Consider the following 6,203-nt stretch of genomic DNA (forward strand, 5'->3'; position numbering starts at 1 on the left):
ATACCATAATAGATGTATAAATATCTTACCCTCATGTTCTTATGTCTTCTTTGATTTTTTTTAACCTTTATCTTTAACCATTTGTTGTTAATTATTTTCTCTCCTTTATATTCTGATGACATTGAATATGTTATTGATACATTTTGAGCTTACTGCCTATAACTTGTATATTATAAAAATGCCATTTCTGTATCTTCTGCATTAATAATAATAAAAAAAAGTTAAGATTGGTTTATACTAGCCATAGACATAATAATTACATTTACACAATGAGCCTATATAATAGCAGAAATAAGCCTTTTAATAAAAATAAAGGTCCATGTTTGATAAAAAGGAGCAGAGCCGGGCGAAAGTATAAGCAAGATGTCAACAACAATGAAACAGCAGCCTTCTTTTACAGTTCCTGCTGAAATAAAACAAACAAACAGATGCTGAGTTCACTACTAAATTTGGAAGAAAGCCACTAAACTCTGAGCAGTTTTGAATCATATGAATTCAAAAGCTTAAAATTGAATTACTTGATTTAATTACAAATAGTACATGTTAAACTAACTCCCAAGACATAATTCCCAAAATGTGCTAAGCTCAAACTAGCTCACTGGCGCCACCAAGCCAAAGTCATGTTTGATTCTCAGAAAATGCATGGTTATCAAATGTGAACCGGAATGCGCCATCTGGCAAATAAGTCTATATTAATATATCAATCATTAAAACAATCTGATTAGATCAGATTGTCTTATTTTGTCAGTTTTATTTTGGCCTTTTAGGTTGGTGGTGGGATGGGACAGATTTTAGTGTCACTCAGGTTAGGGTTTCGGTGGGATGGGGTTAAAAAAAAAAAGATCACATCCCCTAAAACCCTCAAATACCACAGAATGATCTAGAACTGACCTGGCAAACCAACTAGAGGAACTGAATCCATTAACGGTTATAAATGACATTAATTGTGACTAAATATCCCCTAGATCACTTTCTCCTAGGCCAGTTTAATGTGCGCAGACATCCATTAGTGAGCCATTTGTAATGTGATTTCCCGAAGAGTGCAAATGAGATTGCAGATGCAAATAATGCATGAAAAGGGTCATATCCGGTAATATCTGGCCATGGTTACACAGAAAAGTACATTCACAAAAATAGCCAGATAGCCTACTTAGTGTACAGACATATAAAGGGGGTATTCCAGAACGCAAGGTTAATTTACTGTCACATAAACCTTGAACTCCCAATTGATTAACCCAAATTTTGCTTACTCGAGATATGCTTGTTCCAAAAACACGCCCGTGAGTAAGTTCAGACAACTAAGATGCTGCGTCCCAATTTGCATACTTATACTACGACCTAAAAGTATGTACTCTTTTTGTGAAGAAAAAGTACATATTTTGAGTGTGTAGCAGAAGAGTATGGACACTTTTCTCAAGTAACTATCAAGATGGCGGTGCGGTCAGACGCAGGGACCTGTGCCCGGTTGCATAAAACACCTTAAGTTTTTCCCTTAAGTATGATACTTAAGGCGTGATTTCCCCTTATCTAAGGGAATGATTTAAGGGTGTTGCATATAATCCCTTAAACGGTTCTCTTAGGTAAGGGACGCCGCTAAGTGTTTCACGACTGCGACCCAGGTTTTACCGTTATAAAATTCTACTGTTGCCATAGACACGCTACGCTGGCGGGTTAGAGAGTGAAGCTGAGATTCAACAAGAGGAATATTACACGGAGTGAGAGAACATTATTGTCTTAAATCAAATAAAAATGATCACTGCTGAGGATAAACGATTTGAACATCACGACAAAATAAAATACTATGCTTGGTAACGTTATTTGTTTCACACGTTAGACCTTTTTAGCAAAAATCAGCTTCAACACCGGCAGAGCGCCAGCAGCACGCCAAACCATGCAGCAAAGTGAGGCTTTATTGCTTCTTTGTTAACAATTATTTTAGTCTATTGTTAATTTTACTTAGAACAGCCTCGATATAATTTTTAGATTTTTTTCATTATTCCTTCAAAACACTTGTGAACTGCAGAAAGACGCAAATATCCTCTCCAGCCGCGACAAGAGAAGTGCTAACTGCAGAGAGACGTCCTACTGCTTCAAAAGACAAAACTGCAATTAGAGATCGAAAAACTTAAAAAGGAGAAGGAAAGACCTTTACAACTTCATTCTTAATAACAAACTAATGCAGCTACAAAGTGAAGGAAAAATAAAATGCACATCAATTGACGAATATTTTTTTTTCATGACAGATCTGACAGGCATTGTATTTATTTATTATTTATTTATTTATATTTCATTTATTTATATGTATGACTATTGTCCATAGGCTACTTGCTAAACTAATTAAAGAATGCATTTACGATGGCATCTCTGACAACAAATCCAGCCCGTTGAAAATCTTGTTGATTTTCTTCATGAGCCTCTTCTGCTTCTGCTTCTTGAGCCTCTTCTTCGACATCATCTCCCTCTTCACAATACATCTTTGACATGTTAAAAAGAACAACGCTGGCGACAGTAATTCTGCAGACGCGCAGCTCGCTGTGGAGACAGTGAAATCTCCGTTTGAGCTGTCCGATCGTCCTCTCAATTATAGACCGTGTGTGTGTCAACGCATTGTTGTATCTTTCATAGGATCAAACGATGACCATAATTATCAACAAGTAAAAATACATTTTAATACATTGATAAAATATTTTCAAAAAGTTGACAAGCCTATATGTTTTTACTTAATTTTCAACTTTTTAAAGTTAATAGGCTATAGCTCTCTGTCAAAATCCTAGAGTCATGTGTACTCCCTGGCCATGATGCAACAACATTTCTAATTCTGCACACATGGTCACACTAGCTGCACATTAACAGAATGGTAATTTTTTCTGTTCTTCATGCGTGCGGGGAGCCTGAATTCTGACATGTGTGCCATCGAGTACACCACTTATTCGAGGAAACCCCGCTTTCCGAAAAAAAGAGGTTTGAATGGCATCCAGTTCAACACGCGATGAAAATGTCACAGTTTGGCTTAAATGACGGCAGAGAGTCCCTGCAACCCGGTGAATAACTCTACTAACTGACGATTTATGAACATGGAAAACATCTCCCACAGACTGGAAACTCCCAGTTGCAAAGAACCGAAGTGCTATAAGCAACTGTAACACAGAGGGTAGTGAGCGGTTGCGCTGGGTAACATGATCTGTTAACGCAGCCATTTACGTGGATAATAACCGGTAACTTTATTAAACTATACGGAGGAAAAAACGCACACACATCACTCGGTATTCTCTGTTAAACCGGAACTCACTTTATTTTGCATATATCCATTTATGGAAAACGGGTCACATTCACGTGACATGAACTGTATGAGGGCATATTTATTACAAACGTTAACACCCCCACTTGCTCTCATACTGTGCAGTATACCATTACAATAACATTATACATGAACACAGTCTTGTATTTCACTTTTGTTACATTCACATGCCAAACATGAAACTCTGAAATTTTTCTAGTTTAAACTTTTGTCATCCAGGTACTGAATCAATTCAGCATATGCTTCCTCATTTTTATCGGCATCTTCATCTTCTTCATCAGCACCACGTGCGGGAGGCGCTGATAAAATCGTGTCCTTTAGGCCTAGTAAACGCAGGTGGCCTAGAAATTTTGTTTCCCAAAGTTCATAGTTCTTTTCATCTCCGTCGAAATACAATCTGCTCCATCGGTTACCTGCTTCTCTCCTGGGCCCATAACCTGTTAACGCAGCCATTTACGTGGATAATAACCGGTAACTTTATTAAACTATACGGAGGAAAAAACGCACACACATCACTCGGTATTCTCTGTTAAACCGGAACTCACTTTATTTTGCATATATCCATTTATGGAAAACGGGTCACATTCACGTGACATGAACTGTATGAGGGCATATTTATTACAAACGTTAACATGATCAAGATCGCCTTCCAGTTTGTTAGCGATCTCATATATCCCGCGGCGATCAAATCTATATTCGCGAAGCAGTTTTTCATCGCTAAGATGGTCCAGAGGATTCTCTCTATCGCGAAAAATTCGCTTTGGCACATTTACATCTTCAACAGGATCAATAAACTCAGCTATTTTTTTCTCATTAATGTTCGTCAACTCTTAAGGTAAACTTTTCCTAACCTTAAACTATACTTAGGAAAATGACAGTTAAGGGGCTTTATGCAACACTTAACGGTTTTTAAGGGATTACTTAAGTGAAAAATAGACATTTGAGGATAATTCTAAGGGTTTATGACGTTTCAGTTTAATAAACCCTTAAGTGATACTTAAGGGTTATTTTATGCAACACCCTTAAGTTTAAGGGAAACCTAAGGGCGATCTTAAGGGAAATTTTCACTTAAGGTGTTTTATGCAACCGGGCACTGGACCTCTCCCTTGCTTTAGTAATAATAGTAATACCAGCAGCCATATCACCCTGTAGCCCAAGACTGGTTTCCCACTAAGGCTAAGCAGGGCAGAACCTGGTCAGTACCTGGATGGGAGACCTCCTACAAAAAATAGGTAGCTGCTGGTAGAGGTGTTAGTGGGGACAGCAGGGGGTGCTCACCCTGTGGTCTGAGTGGGTCCTAACACCCTAGTATAGAAATGGGGACACTATACTGTAAAAAGCACTGTCTCTTTGGAAGAGATGTTAAACCGAGGTCCTCACTCTCTGTGGTTATTAAAAATGCTAGGATGTCCTTAAATAAAGAGTAGGGGTGTAACCCCGGCATCCTGACCAAATTTGCCCATTGGCCTCTGTCCATCATGGCCTCCTAATCATCCCCATATCCTGATTGGCTTCATCACTCTGTCTCCTCTCCACCAATCAGCTGGTGTGTGGTAAACGTTCTGGAGATTGTTGGTTACCAACAACCATTTGATTGCCTGGACCGAACCAGAGTTCGATTGCACATTTATAAAAATGTGGACATTAAAACAAGAAAATATAAAATACTGAACTAGGTCTACACAAATGTTCCTGGTGCTTCTAAAACTTACCGCTCACATCATCGGACCATCTGTCCTTGTTCCTGACCCCAGCCTACAAGCCTCTCACTAACAGGACAAAACCACAAATCAAGACAAGTACAGATCTTGGGTTTCTTCAGCCCTGAACTGTTTTGAGGATACCAAGTGGGAGCTATTTGAACAGTCAGACCTCAAGCTCTACACAACCACAGTCCTGTCTTACATACATTTTTGCACAGACATTGTAACCTTAGAATAACAAATCAAGGTGTACCCCAATCAAAAACCTTGATTTAACAATAGCGTGCGGGAGCAGCTCTGAGCTCAGGACATGGCACTGGGATCACAAGACAGGGAGGAGTATGGGAGGGCTAGGACCAACCTACACAAAGGCATTATACAAGCCAAGCAGGAGTTCAAACAAACGAATTGAGGACAACGTCGATGAAGCAACAGTCCTTCCACCTCCACTGACCCTTCCCTTCCTGATTAGCTAAATACATCCCAGCCAACACACCCATGTGGGGCCCAAAGGGGTTGCACATGGGCTGATATCTGGGGCCTACCTGGGCTACCCAACTGGGACCCAGTTAATTTTGTCCGCAGTTTCCATGGAGTGGGGAGGACAAAATTAACTTGGTCCCAGTTGGGTAGCCCAGGTAGGCCCCAGATATCAGCCCATGTGCAACCCATGGGTTAGCCCAGATTGGTTGACGATGGGCTCATACCATGCCCATATGTTTAAACCCAGGTAGCACCCATTTAGGGCCTACATGGGTTAACCCAGATGGGTTGATGATGGGTCTCTTGATGGGCTTTTACCAGGCCCATATGGGTAACCCAGGTAGCGCACATTTGGGGCCTACATGGGTTAACCCAGATGGTTTGATGATAGGCTCATACCAGGCCAATATGGGTTGATGACGGGACTCAGATAGGCATTATGTAGGGCTCTTATGGGCCACAACCGGTATACAGCTATATATGGGCTACCATATTTTCTGTTTGGTTATCTTATAGTAAACCCCTAAATACATTGCATGTAATCCACTAAAATGTTAAAAGGTATTCAATGAACGGAAACCAGTAGTACACACATTAGTTTATTTTGCAAGGTTTGAGATAATTTGAAAATGATTTGCTACATTTACAACTTCATAATACAAAAGTATCAAAAGTGCAGTCTAAAGATAAATGCATTTCACAAACAAATCAAAGTGCAG

This window comes from Pseudorasbora parva, chromosome 23, assembly GCF_024679245.1.
Source record: "Pseudorasbora parva isolate DD20220531a chromosome 23, ASM2467924v1, whole genome shotgun sequence".
Classification (NCBI taxonomy): domain Eukaryota; kingdom Metazoa; phylum Chordata; class Actinopteri; order Cypriniformes; family Gobionidae; genus Pseudorasbora; species Pseudorasbora parva.